Raw genomic sequence first — 14,393 nt, forward strand, 5'->3', positions numbered from 1 at the left:
CTTTACCAAAGGCCCAAGTGAAGGAGATCAAATGTGACAAATCTTTTAACTGAACTTTGTGTTAGAGAATAGTATCTGAATCCAAGAAATAGTAGGAGGAAGGGGATGGAGGAGGGCTTGAGCTGATTTCCTACTGTCGCTTTCTTTCCTTCATGTTCACAGATATAGGCATCTAGACAAGCAAACCCTCCTCTGAAAAACTGGAAAAGAGAATGAATGAAAGGGAGAAGAGGCAACTAACAAGTTATGGATGGTGAAAATGTCCAGCAGGCACGTACAGGAGGAGAATCAGGAAAAGTAGTGTTCGTTTGTAAAAAGCTGCAATGTTTATTTCTCGTTAGTTTGCATGTTTATGCTGCTTTTCCTCCAGTGAGCAAAAAAGGCTGTACATAGGTTTCCTCCCCTCACTTTAGCCTTACAGCATCTCTCTGAAGCAGGTCAGACAGAAAGAGAGTCATGGTCAGCCAGTGAGTTTCATGAGATGGTGGAAACCTGAATCTAGATCTCCTAAACCTGCCTCCAACACTTTACTCATTACATCACAGTGTCGCTACTGTAATAGATATTTTTAATACGGCATCTTTTAATGTCCCCTCTTGCAGAGGGAAGGTATGATGAACAGTTGGGGCAGCTTTTAACATGTTTTAACCAGAATGTAACAATCTGGAAAACATGGGCCAAAGAGTTGTGTAGGGATAGGGGAGGTGTGTGTATGTGTAAGAGATAGACACACACACACACACACACACACACACACACACAGGCAATGTTCCACATGCTCACGTTGAAACACAGCTATTATTCAGTGAAGTTTCTCCATTTCTGAAGTACATTTGATAGCTCTGGACTATTTTAATGATTGGGGAGGAGGGAAAGTTTAGTGAAAGTGAGCCGCGTTCCCTTGAAATGTACATTTCAAAATGGGCTTAGCTTGTAATGGCTTGTTCTGGCTCTTGGTGCCCTTGTGGCTTCGAGCAAGTTATGAACAAGTTGCATATTCAAGCCTAGATGAACTTCCAGGCAGAACTGAGCTTGTTTCTGCCACGTAGTATCCTGCTAATGCAAAAAAAAAAAAAAAAAAAAAAAAAAAAGTCTTTAAACTAAAATAGCTTCAGGATAATTCAAAGCATAATTTCACCCCCATAGAATATTAATGGATAAAACTCCACAGAGCATCTAGCAGCTGTACTGCTATGACTGGATTAGTGGTGTGAAGCTGTTTAGCACCAGGTGTGTGCAAGGCTGTATTATTCATAGGGGTCACTAGGCTGTGTGTGTGGGGGGGGGTTGGGTAAGCTGGGGGTGGGAAGTGGAAGAAGGGTTATTGTGGTGGAACCCCCACGTCATAGCCTGTCCATCATGGGAAGCTCAAGGGCAGGAGCCTATGAGAGGACAGGAGGGGCAGAACCAAAAGGACAGTTAGGCAGTTAGTCAGAGAGAGTTAGGGAGTGGAGTTGGAGAAAAGAGGTTGCAGATAGGGAATAGAAGAGAGAGTTAGGAGACTGAATTGAGAAAGTTGAGAGAGAATGCTAGAAAGAATATGTTTAAAAGTATAGAGAATATATGGATACTCAAAAAATATTATCTTTGTTTGAATTCTAGAACAGAACCAGAGAGTGCCAGGCTTGCAAAGGTACAGTTTTTGGAAGGCAATGGTGTGGAGAGGCATGATTTGGCTAATATGGAGGAGAATCAGAAGAAGAAGGTGATGATTATCAGCAACAGATCCCTACCTTTTCTTCTTTCCTACAATTCAAGTGTTGTCCAGAATGCTGTGTGGGGTACATACCTTCCTTGCCCATATATTTGATATTCTATTTACTTCAGTAATAGCCAGTCTGAGAGCAACACTGTTCTGCTTTATCACCATTCTCATTGTTTCATCTAACATCCACTGGTCTTGCATCAGCCTTGCTGTCGAGGACTCTCATCATCCTGCTCTTTCTTGGTGTTTTGCAAGCATGTTCTCACCATGCACTCCCTGACTTCTTGTTAACAGGAAGAAGCATGAAGGAGATGGCTGGTTTTATTTTCTACTCCACTGGCATGCGTCCTCTGAACAAGCTTCCTCATCCAGGACCTCATCACACTTCAACTCAAAAATTAGGGCAAAGGGTTTTTAAAGTAAGTGAGAACCAAGGACTTGAGTCACTGCTCCATCACAGAGGGGCTGATGTGACATCAGCACAACAGAAGAGTGAATCAAGCTGGCTAGATTTAGCTAGTAAAATCAGACTGGATCCAGTTGAGCAGTTGACCAGAAAGCCAGAATGCTCTAGTTAGCACGACTATTTTCCCCACAATTACTTTTAAAGATTTATATTATCCACATTTTAGAGCAAGATTAGTTCCGCCAGAGAAACTGAAAAGTGCAAAATGTAATAAGTGTTAGCTACTACTTAGTGCAGTCTTATCATCAATGTAGTGAAGCTAGGAGTTTAAAGGAGGGGAACCTCTGGGTCCTTTTGATTAGCAAGCATCTTTCTTCTCCCTTCAAGCATCTGTGTTCCCTCTGAGTGCAGCTAGAGTCCATACAGTCCATACAGGTGAGTAGGAAGAAGGCAGGGCTGGACTTCTCTATTAGCCACAATAAATTGCTGACAGGTATCCCTGTTCCAAGGCAAGATATTAGGGTGTAGCTTGATATTTCATTGGCTTTACAAAAGACTTCAAGAAGATATACACCACACAGAGAGACAAATGAACAAAGAAGATACAATCACCTGCTTTTTTGAACTAAGGAAGAATATCCACTACATCACTCTGGTTTTACATAAAGAGGGGACGTGGTGGCGCTGCGGGTTAAACCGTGGAAGCCTCTGTGCTGCAAGGTCAGAAGACCAGCAGTCGTAAGATCGAATCCATGCGACAGAGTGAGCTCCCGTTACTTGTCCCAGCTCCTGCCCACCTAGCAGTTCGAAAGCATGCAAATACAAGTAGATAAATAGGTATCACCTCGGTGGGAAGGTAACGGTATTCTGTGTCTAGTCGTGCTGGCCATGTGACCACAGAAACTGTCTTCGGACAAAAATGCTAGCTCTATGGCTTGGAAACAGAGATGAGCTCCGCGCCCTAGAGTCGGACACGGCTGGACTAAATGTCAAGGGCAACCTTTACCTTTACCTTAGCAAGGAGAAAAATCCCACAGCTTCAGGTAACACAATGGCTTCTTCCATGTAGGAAATGTGGATCATAAGTAAGTTGCTCAGTACAAGTACATCAATTTAATTTAGTAGGGCTGCCAACAAGATTTTCTGGCCATGTGGGCATGTGCCAAAATCTGTGCTCATCTACAATCCCCCAGCTCCCCGCAGCTTGCCTGCCACATGTTTTCCTCTTCTTGGAGGCCTAGAATATTATCATCTGCCCAAGGGTGATGAAGAAAAGAAGGCAGCACATATGCAAAATTGCATGCACATGCACAAACCAGATGCATCACCCCACTATTAACCTTCTAGTGCTTATGCCTTGGTTGTTAAAGATATTCACCATAGTTTTACTCTCCGTCGCTAACAGCTTTCTACTGAGGGCTGTGAATTAGGGTTCTGTACCATATTTGTCTGAATGGTGAAACACTAACCAAATCAGGGCTACTTGTGGGTTTCTGTGGCAACCACAAGGCAGAGCAAAGCACTCAGGTGCATCCACATGGCAGAGCAGGAACCTGCCATGGATTCTCCAGGGTCAATTGGCCTTTTGTGGGGTTAAAAATACCAACGCAAATAAATAAATAAATAAAAGGCACAAGGTGAGAAAGGAAAAGTTAAACTATCAAACCTTTATGTAGAAGACATTGATCTGGCACCAAAGAAGAAGGCAGTCAACAGGTTCATTCCCCAGTAAAGCCTTGGGCCTCTCCTACACATGCAGATCACTGAATTCTTAGGAGAGATACTTTGAACAGCGTTTTCTTTAGATGCAGTGCCACAATGTGAAACAAAGGACTTGCATTGATGTACCACCTTGGCCTTGCATTCTTAATGTTCTTTATTCTTCAATTTATCATCACTTACTCTATAGGGACTGAATGTGTGTACCTCTGTAGATGAACAGCTGCATTCTGCTGGGGTTTCTGAATGGTTGGGTCAGAATTTAGGATGTTCTTTCTGTCCCCCTACTTTGGTTTCTATTTTCTTGTTGGTGTCATTGCATAAGTTCACAATAGCTGTCTCCTGCTCCTTTTTCTCTTTTGTTCTCATGTGGAAGGCAACAAACCGATGACAGAGGATGGAGCTAAAGTGTGTCCATCTTCATTTGCATTCCTCATGTATCCATTGTTTCCTAAGTAGAACACCTGAATACTGTTGAATTATCATTCTTTCAAGCAGCATCAGTTTCCCCAAAAGTAAATAGCCAACAGCACCAAGCCAACTTCTTATTCACCGACTGCAAAACTGAGACATGTCTTGGCAACTTGTTTACATTCCACCATCAGACAGTTTTTCCTCCACTGCCTGAGTCCCACCTACATACTTGGGCATGTTCAATAGCTAGCATGTACAGTAACCTAAAACCCACTGAACAAATAAATTGTTAAAGTTTTAGTTGCTAGCTAATCAAGAAGCAACAGAAGTTATTACTTAATTTGGTGGGTATGTTTGGGCCACTGAAATGCTTACAAATAGGACTTTTCTGGACAGAAATGAGAATTCCCTGGATTTACAGAAGTCATGTTACAAATGTTTGAAAGCTGTGTCTGCTTTACCTTTAGCCTAATTGTGTAATATCAGCTTCCAGCATGAATCCATGTAGTGATTTGTATCAGTGTCACTGATCAGGATGTACATATAGCCACCTGTGACAATGACAATTCTATTAATTAATTGAAACCAACAATTTCTATACTTTTTCTTACTTTGGACCACTGTTTAAGTTGAGTTTTTCTCCATAGAGCATCATTTTAAAAAAAATTACGGCTGCAACATTAAAGGGTTCATGAACCGTGTCAAACTGAATGTTGATACCTTCTACACTCAGTTGTCCTGTTCTCACCATTCAATAGAACAAATGCAAAGGGTCCAAGGGAAGTGTTGCTGGTCACTGAGCAAGCTTTGTTGGGCTTGTCCAAGATCTGAGGCACTCCGTTCTCTCCATAAAAGATCAATGATCTATACCATGGGTAGCTGTCATACGTTGGAGCCACTGCGCAGTGGCAGCCAAGCAGCCCCTCTTATGGCCATCATAGTGTAAAGACAGTGATGCCATCACTGATAAGTGCATGCCTAAGTGCCATGGATCTTACATACTTTTAACAATGTCTATGGATTACTGAGCAGTGTCTCTTCATGCCATTCATCCAATACAGCTGCAATGGAATTCAGAAAGATTCACATTTTAATTTGGCTTTGATCCTGTCACTCTGCTAAGATATCAGGAGTCACATGGAAATTCTACCAAAAATCAGTCATAGGAGGACAGCCATAGTTTAAGAATATGTGTATTCTAAATTATAATAAATAATAATGAGATACAGTAGACAGACAGACAGACAGACAGAGACAGAGACAGAGACAGAGACAGAGACAGAGAGACACACAGAGAGAGAGAGAGATTTAAATGGCTTCATCCAGAAGGTTCAGAGGTATGTGTAATAGTACTTATATCTAAAACACACCACGGTGATTACTTCTTGTGCTGTTGATTATGTGTAACAGTGCAGAGTCAGGGATGTGAGGCACTAATGTCAGTACAGGCTAAAATTGTTGTTGTTGACTCGGATACTATATTATAACAAGGAGTTATCACATGACATTGTAAGGCAGAAGAGACAAAGTCCTGCTTCAGAATCTTGGGTGTAATTATCTATGACTGGAAAAAAGTACAGTAGTTGGAAGCAACAAAGTGAACGGCCTGTTCCTAAAAAAGTTCAGGGAGCACAGCAGCTTCTATGAGGAATAATCAAAGCAAGTAGAGCTTTGTGCTATTCTGATCATTTTGTTGACCAAGTGATGGAAATTTCCATGATTCAGAATCACAAATGCTGTATTAGTTAAGACTGGTGGTTTTGGAGAAGGAGAGATGGTGTAAAGTCTGTTCAATGTGAAAGAGCAATGGCTCCTATATGTGTCTGACAGTACTTGTGTGTCAAGATGTTACACTGTTACCAAACTGTTTGGTCTTCAAATATGCCTTTATAAACTATCTGCCTCTTCATATAAACATAACCAAAAAGAGACTGGTAGCAATGCCGGTTCAGGGAGATACACAGTTACTGGCTGTCTAGGCCTGAATTTTTGTGTTTGTGTACTAACAGAAACAAGAACTCCAGAAATACTTGAAATGTTGCTTAACTGGAAACTTAAAAGGCCATGTGTTGCATTCAGGTTGATGTATGTATATATATATATGCACACACTGATATGGGGGAGAGAGAGAGAAGCTATGCACTTGTGTGTAGTTTTGTAAAAGATACACTGCATAGACAAAAAAAAAGATTGAGCAGAGAAGCAGCAGGCTACACAATTCATGTTTGGCTCATGACTTCCACTGAATTTTATTCAGCAAAAAAGCTGTCACTAGAAAAGACCAAGTCTTAGAGAGATGGGGCATTAGGTCCAGGTGTAGGCTTAGCACTCATCTAGGAGGCAGCTCTGCATTTATTTCTCTCATATAAGTGAATGCCTGCAATTCACCCCAATGAGGCAGCGATAACAGCTGTGTGCTTAAGGACACTGTAGGACAAGGAGGGGAAACAGTGCCCTTCCAGCTGTTTTGAAGCTCTAGTAGATCTCTTCACTCACTCTTGGCTTTGCTGGTTATGCCCAGTGGGAGTTGTAGGCTAAAAACATCTGGAGGGCCACAGTTGTCCACCACTGCCATAGGGACAAGTTTCTGCCTGAAATTTGCCATGGGTTAGTAAGCTTCCATCAGCACAAAGCTGATAGATCACCATGTCACATTGGTGCCTTCACCCTAACCATCCTTGCAGAGCGAGAGAGCGAGAGAGCTGCAAGTTGATATATTATCATAGCAGATACAGTAGATATATATATCTGCCATCATAATAATGGGTATTTTACTTCATGTATCTATGTCTATATCTAAACTCTTGAGAGTTTCCTGGACTGCAAGGAGAACAAACCTATCCATTCTGAAGGAAATCAACCCTCAGTGCTCACTGGAAGGACAGATTCTGAAGCTGAGGCTCCAATACTTTGGCCATCTCATGAGAAGAGAAGACTCCTTGAAAAAGACCCTGATGTTGGCAAAGTGTGAAGGCAAGAGGAGAAGGGGAGGACAGAGGACGAAATGGTTGGACAGTGTCATTGAAGTGACCAACATGAATTTGACCCAACTCCAGGAGGCAGTGGAAGGCAGGAGGGCCTGGCATACTCTGGTCCATGGGGTCACGAAGAGTCAGACACAACTTAACGACCAAACAAACTAGAAAAGATAAACTAATATATGTGTACTGTTTGTTTCTCTCTTGCCATCTCTCTGTCAGTACTTACCCAGAATGAATATTTTGCCCTTCTCACTGAGTAATCTCAAGCAGCTCCACCATCCAGGAACTGTAAACAATCAAATCTTTAATGAAGGAATGAAGGTCCAAAAAATAAAAATAAAAATCTAAAGTCCCATTCTCATGACTGTCCTGGATTTGTACTGTATACTGGCTGTATGGAAGAGGATTCTGATGGCAGGCATGCCTTGCTCCCTGTCCTATGCATTCATAAACCTATAGATGTATTTTGCAGAAGTCAGAATGAATGCATAAAGATTAGATAAAGTATGGACCCAATGATCCAAACCCCTCTCAGCATATTCAGTACTCCTGGTTGAGTGAACAGGGCTAATCCTTTTCTTGGAAGGCACAGTAAACCCATTTTGCCTTTAATTATCATGGTAATGAAGAATTCTAATTTGTTAATTTTTCAAAAAGATAAAATCTCTCTCTCTCTCTCTCTCTCTCTCTCTCTTGTTGTCATGTACTACATTTCTGTTGATGGAAAATGCCCAACAATACCTCTTGTTTGAAGGTCCTTCTAAGATCTGACTTTCTCCCTTCTTCTTTTGCAGTGAACAACTCAGGAAAATAAACACTCCTTCAAAGCTCTCCATAAGATACTCCTGGAGGAAGCAAGGAAAACAGTAGTGGCTCTTCTTCCGAAATCTTGGAGAGGTGTGTTGCTGACCAGTGTTGATGACACTGGGTTGGACAAATCCAGTGGCGCTCTCTATGTTAGACAGATTTCTTTGGTGGATTTTCACATAGAACCCTGCTCTAAAGTCAGGATTTATTCCAGATAATGAAAAGTTATTGCAAGTTACTAAAGTTATAAAAAATTATTAGTTATCATTCCAGGCCACTTTTAGTTATTTACCATTATAGTTACAAAAATTTAAAAGTAGTTCTTTACTTTCCTGTTTCTCAGCAGTAACTGAAATAGTTACTTTTAATTTTTTAAATGATCTCAATACAGCAGCATTGGATTACAAAATAATGTACTATTTGTAACTGTTGTTGTTATGTACTGTCAAGTCAAAACCAACTTACAGTGATCCTAGTAGGGTTTCAAGGTAAGCAAGATGTTTAAGGAGTGGTTTTACCAGTTTCGCATCTCCAGTGAGTTTCCATGGCTAAGCAGGCATTTGAATGCTGGTCTCCAGAGTCCTAATCCTTCATTCTATCCACTACAGCACACTGGGCATCTCAGTGTGTAACTAGTTTAACTAATGGCGTCAGAACTCTATTTTAAATACAGTATATATTATAGCCATTGTAATCAAAACAACATCAGAAAAGAAGGATTCTCTTCAAGCCTTATTTAGTTATTCCATTTACATACTGCTCTTCACTAACAATGAGACATAAGATGGTGCATTTTGTAATAAGACAGATACCATATAACAATATTACAAAGCAAAAGGCATGAAAATCACTTTACCCGTGAGCTAAGAAACTTTTTAAAGGAACATTTATTTATTTATTTATTTATTTATTTATTTATTCATTCATTCATTCATTCATTCATTCATTCATTTATTTATTTATTTATTTATTTATTTATTTATTTATTTAACATATATGCCGCCCACACTACCCGAAGGTCTCTGGGCGTCTTGGATTAAAATGCTTGGATTAAAAAGACTGTTTTGATCCAACAGCACCAAAGGGGGGGGGCAGGTTTTGTGTAAATCATGTTCCCTTCAGAAAGACACTCCGAAGTCAGGAAAGGGGGAGACTAAGACCTCTTGCCAAGACCGTGGCAACTCTGTGTGAGTTGACTTTGTTGTATTGTGTGCAACAATCTGAAATAGGTCTTATCCCATGATTATTCAATACTGAGAAGAAATCTCTTGGTGATGAAGTAAATGTCAAATTGTCAGGCCCCAGTCTGCTCTAGTTAAAGTCCCAGGCTGTAATGTGTGTGCCCAAGTGCATCACAACATTCATCCACCCAACTCAGTGTGTCCCTGATGAACATCACGATGCACATGGGGAAGCACAACTTGTTGTGCACCTGCATCCACATTGTTTATGCAAGTAGAAGCTTGCTCCTGTTTTTCTTTGTGTATTACCTATCAGGACTGGGCCACAGTGTTATACTACACAGAGTGTGGTGGTAATGGCTTTACTTTGCACAGCATGCACCCAGCCATTAGACAGAATGAGGTATTCACAGCAGGTGACATCTACGATCCGGACTGAAGGAAAAGAGCAGGAACTGCTGCTGCTACTCAACTACTGTCCCCTTCCTGTTCCCCTCTGTTGGAATTGGTTCCAGACAGTTTATTTACGTGCCCTAAGCTAATCTTCTACACCAGGTGAGAGAAAGCATGCTGTTCAATTGCAGGGTCCAACTGTCAATCAAGTTGTCTTCTTCAAATGAAATTGGAGTGAGGGGATGGGGCCATCTTTCACCTCAGGCATCAAAATGCCTTGGACTGGCCTGATCTCACATGTACACATGTGGGTACATTCATTTTTCATCCTCCACGAGGACTGGTCATTATCCAAAACTTTCCTTTACGGTTTTCCACTGGTATTAGTTTAGTTGGGCTTAGAATAGTTTGGCTGCAATCACACATTTTAAAGTATGGTCCTAACCTCAGACAGACATTCAGAATGTCTCCTCATGATTTGTCCCATGACAGCTGAGATGTCACTGCCAAATTCTTTAGGCTTTGTTCTTCACCTTAAGAGAAGTACAGCTATCATCTCTAGCCAAAAATACTTCAAACCTCCCTAAAGGGGGAAAAAAAAGAGAGAGGCAAATCCACCTTCTGACATTTTTCTTCAAGACCAACCTTCTTTGGTCATTACCTGCCCAGTTATTATCAACATGTATTCGCAAAGTCTTTCATGGCCAGGATCTAATTGTGGGTTTTTCGGGCTCTTTGGCTGTGTTCTGAAGGTTGTTCTTCCTAACGTTTCACCAGTCTCTGTGGCCGGCATCTTCAGAGGACAGCACTCCAAAGCACAGAGTGCTGTCCTCTGAAGATGCCAGCCACAGAGACTGACGAAACGTTAGGAAGAACAACCTTCAGAACACGGCCAAAGAGCCCGAAAAACCCACAACTATTATCAACATGTTTAGAGAAAAGTTCCTAGACCCTCTCGCTCCTTCCACACAGAGAACAATATGTGTGGAGATTAAACTGCTACTTGCTTGTAGTATATGCAAGCAGGAGTTTCTCCACTTCAGATACATTGCCCCAATAGTGACAGAATAGGGGGGAAAGGATGAGTTATAACAACCAGATAGGGAATGACTGGCTATATAGGGATATTATGGGGTTGACATCCCTTCCACTTTCCCCTTCGGCAGACTAAGCAATGGTGTTTTGACAGAGCTCAGAAAAGAGCTCCACCAGTCAGCCACTGGCCAGGGTGTTCTGGGAGCTATAGTTACTGTTCCCAAGCTCTGGCATTAGGATCATGGAAGTACATGCTTCCTACAGAACTACAGTTCAGACAGCATTCCCAATAGCCACTGAGGAACGGCCCTTTCCTTATTCCAAAATATGGGAGTTTGAAGAGGAGTTGGAAAATGTAATATCTGGGGAACAGATTTGCTTGCTAAAGATAAGTGGTTTAGACTCTGTGCAATAAATATAAAACTGCCCATTTACTTGCCTGTGTAAACAGGCTGTTTGGAAAGGCTTCTAGGATCACAGACAATGGGTAGGATCCAGACTTTGGTACATACAACTGTGCTGGTGGAGGCAGATCTTCTTGCCCTTTCCTCCCTTTGGCAGCTCCTCCAGATACCTGGAAATGTGAGGGAGAGGGCCAGGGGACCCTACTGACTTGGTTAGTTATATGATTGGGAATGCCAGTCCATCTAACGTGGCTCTGATGTCGCAGTCAACATCGTAACCCTGCTGTGTGCACTATTGATCCACCTGAACTTATGGACTATGCTCCAAATATCTGAAGTGACCTGTTGTCCATGAAAACTAATGCTATAATAAACTTGTTGGTTTTAATGGTGCCATGCGGCACTTTAATCTTCTGTTCAGTGAGGTAAGCTGGGTTGAAGAGAGGAGGTCCTTCAAAGCTAAGTGGGGGCCCCTTCTGCGAGTTCCTACCATTCATGGATGACAGATCCTAGACCCAGCCCAATGCATCTGTTAATTTTTAAGCAGATAACTACTTTTTAAAGAAATCAGTCAAACAAATAAAATTTGTGCAAAAAGCCAAAAGAATTAAAATATGGCCACTGTAGGATCTGAGAAACCAAAATCCAATTCTCTAAAACAAAGTGAAACCTTGGCATCATCCACTGCCATTTGCTCCAGTAATGGCATGCTATCATGTTCTCATTCTTTTTGGAGTTCCAAATTTGGAACTGTCACAAAGAATAGGGCTTTAAGGCAGAAGTTTGAGCAGGTTTTGTGATCAATAATGAATGTTTCAGAACTTAAGGACGGGACATGGCTTAATACAAGTCAAGGTCATCAGAGCATATGGGCTGCAAGGTTTGGTTATGGCTATTGTGGAAAACCCACTACATATTATGCAACTTTGCATTGCAGAAATGAGAAGAGGCATTCTTAAGTTTGCTTTGAATTTATTTATTTATTTATTTATTTATTTATTTATTTATTTATTTATTTATTTATTTATTTATTTATTTATTTATTTAATATCCCGCCTATCTGGTTTTGTGACCACTCCCACCACCATATGTAGAAGTCTTTTCCACCTAAATGCAGACTTGTGAGGACTGCTTGTGGTCATTCAGTAATCAAGGAATGGCACTCTACACACATTACTCGTGGGGCCTCTGTCCTTCACAAATCCTCATGCTAAGCACTGCTACTAAAACCATTTCCAGAGCTGAACTCCAAGAGTTAGTGTCAGCCTAAAAAAGAATGAGAAATTTGATTAAGATGTTGGCTGAGGTCTGATGCCAGCCATACCCGTTTTGGAGCCTTCCTCATGATTTGTACTACCAACTTCAAATTCCTAGCCAGCAAAAGCTATGATCAGGGATGATGATGGGATTTTAAAAAACTGGACGGTGCCAGGTTGCAAGAGATTGCATCTTGTTCTGCAGAGTGCATGTGAACAGTTGATGCAGAAAAACAAAAGTCTACAGTTATTACACCACAGCAGGATTCCAATGCTGAGTAAGAGATTTAAAAAGAAGAAGTAGTAGAAGAAGAAGCTGGTTACTCTTTACAAGACTAGTAGAGGAATCGGAACATTTTTAGTGCTATGATGTAACATCTCTTCTGCTTTACCATTAACGATTACATTGGACTCATTGCTTATCTTTCAATACAAAGAAAGTAATGTTAAGTAAAGTGAATTTACAACACTCTTAGCTCATTCACTGTGCTGTTCAGAACATGTTTCGTAACTTAGTAGACATGCGTTTTTGCATAATAACTACCAATGACTTAACTGATGGGTCACTTTTTAGTTCCCACATTTTCAGGCAGTTCAATCTAGTGGAAAAGTTTCCTTCTTTGCTAGAGATCAGTGGCTACCTCACTTCTATGATTAAAAAATATTCATGCTAGGTTGTCATGGCAACAGTACTGGGTACCTCCTGTGATGTCACTGGTGACAAGTGATTATTTGTAAAGAGTAAGGATGTTCATAACTACTATGTTTCATGTAACCCTGAAACATAGCAGGGGAAACAGACCACCTTTTCTAGACCAGAACATCTCATCAGTTTAATAATACAGTATTTTACTGTAAAGTTAATGTTTACAGAATATTTGTGCTTCTTCTGCTCTACTCACTTTTGTCTTTTAAGAGTTTTCCTACACAAATAGCTCCTGAGACAATTTCAGTTATGCTCAATTTGAGCTAGACACAACTGCTTTCAGAATTTTCTCGTTTTTCAAAAATTCCAAAGAAACGTAGGCTAAAGTCCTAGCCCATGTGTTTTACACTGGAGAAGCAGATTGGCACAAATCTGGGTGGTGAACTGCTGCAAGTTAAGGAATCAGTAAAGACTTTTGTTGAATCACATGGCCAGAGTCCATTGAATTTGTACAGCTAACGGGATAACATGCTTGAATCAGGGCTAACAATAGGAATGTGATACTGTTGTGTTTGCTCACTTTTTGTCTACAGATAGCTAAATGTAAACAGTGTCTTCCCTTGAACAGAATAGTGCTTTTGCACTAATGGGGCGGTATATCAGGATGACCCTTTTATCCTTTTGAAAAAAGCTAAAGACCCATCTATTCAGGCAGGCTTTTAACAGTTATAACTGAATCCTTGAACCCCATTTTAGCAGATAGTTTTAATCTTTTCATGTTTTCATGTTTTACTCTTTTAATTTTATTTTAATCCATATATTGTTTAATTTGTCATTTAATATTTGACTTAATTGTGTTACTTGTGTGAATTTTAATGTTGTGAGTTGCTTTGGGTCCCTTGTTGGGAGAAATGTGGCATATAAACAAACAAACAAACAAACAAACAAACAAACAAACAAAATAGATGATAGACAGACAGACAGACAAACAGATAAATAACAGCAATATTGTGATCTTGTTAGTAAGTTCAAGTTAAGGATTTTAGCTGAAATATATAGCACTTTGTCCATTATCAACGAACCATCCTGTACCACACAGAAAACTTAAGAATTCTATGGACTCAAGTTGAGGAAAAGGCTATCCTTTCAACTGATTATGAACATGATTTGTATGTACTCCTCAGTTTCCAATATTCACAGAATATTACTGAAAGGCAATATTCACAAGACAAGAAGCATAGAAGTAAAGATGGAATCTTTAAAGGCAATTAAGATTCCCATTTTACTTGCACATCCCCCATTGCTACAACAAAATATGTTATTAAAGATCTATTTCAGAATTTGTTTTTGCAGGAAGCAAATTAGGCTTAGTTCTAGGCTTTGAGGCTGGGGTTTTACATCACATTTCACAATCTTGGTTAGCAGCATAGTAGAAGACACATTCAC

The sequence above is a fragment of the Pogona vitticeps genome, chromosome 3, assembly GCF_051106095.1.
Source record: "Pogona vitticeps strain Pit_001003342236 chromosome 3, PviZW2.1, whole genome shotgun sequence".
NCBI classification, from domain to species: Eukaryota; Metazoa; Chordata; class Lepidosauria; order Squamata; family Agamidae; genus Pogona; species Pogona vitticeps.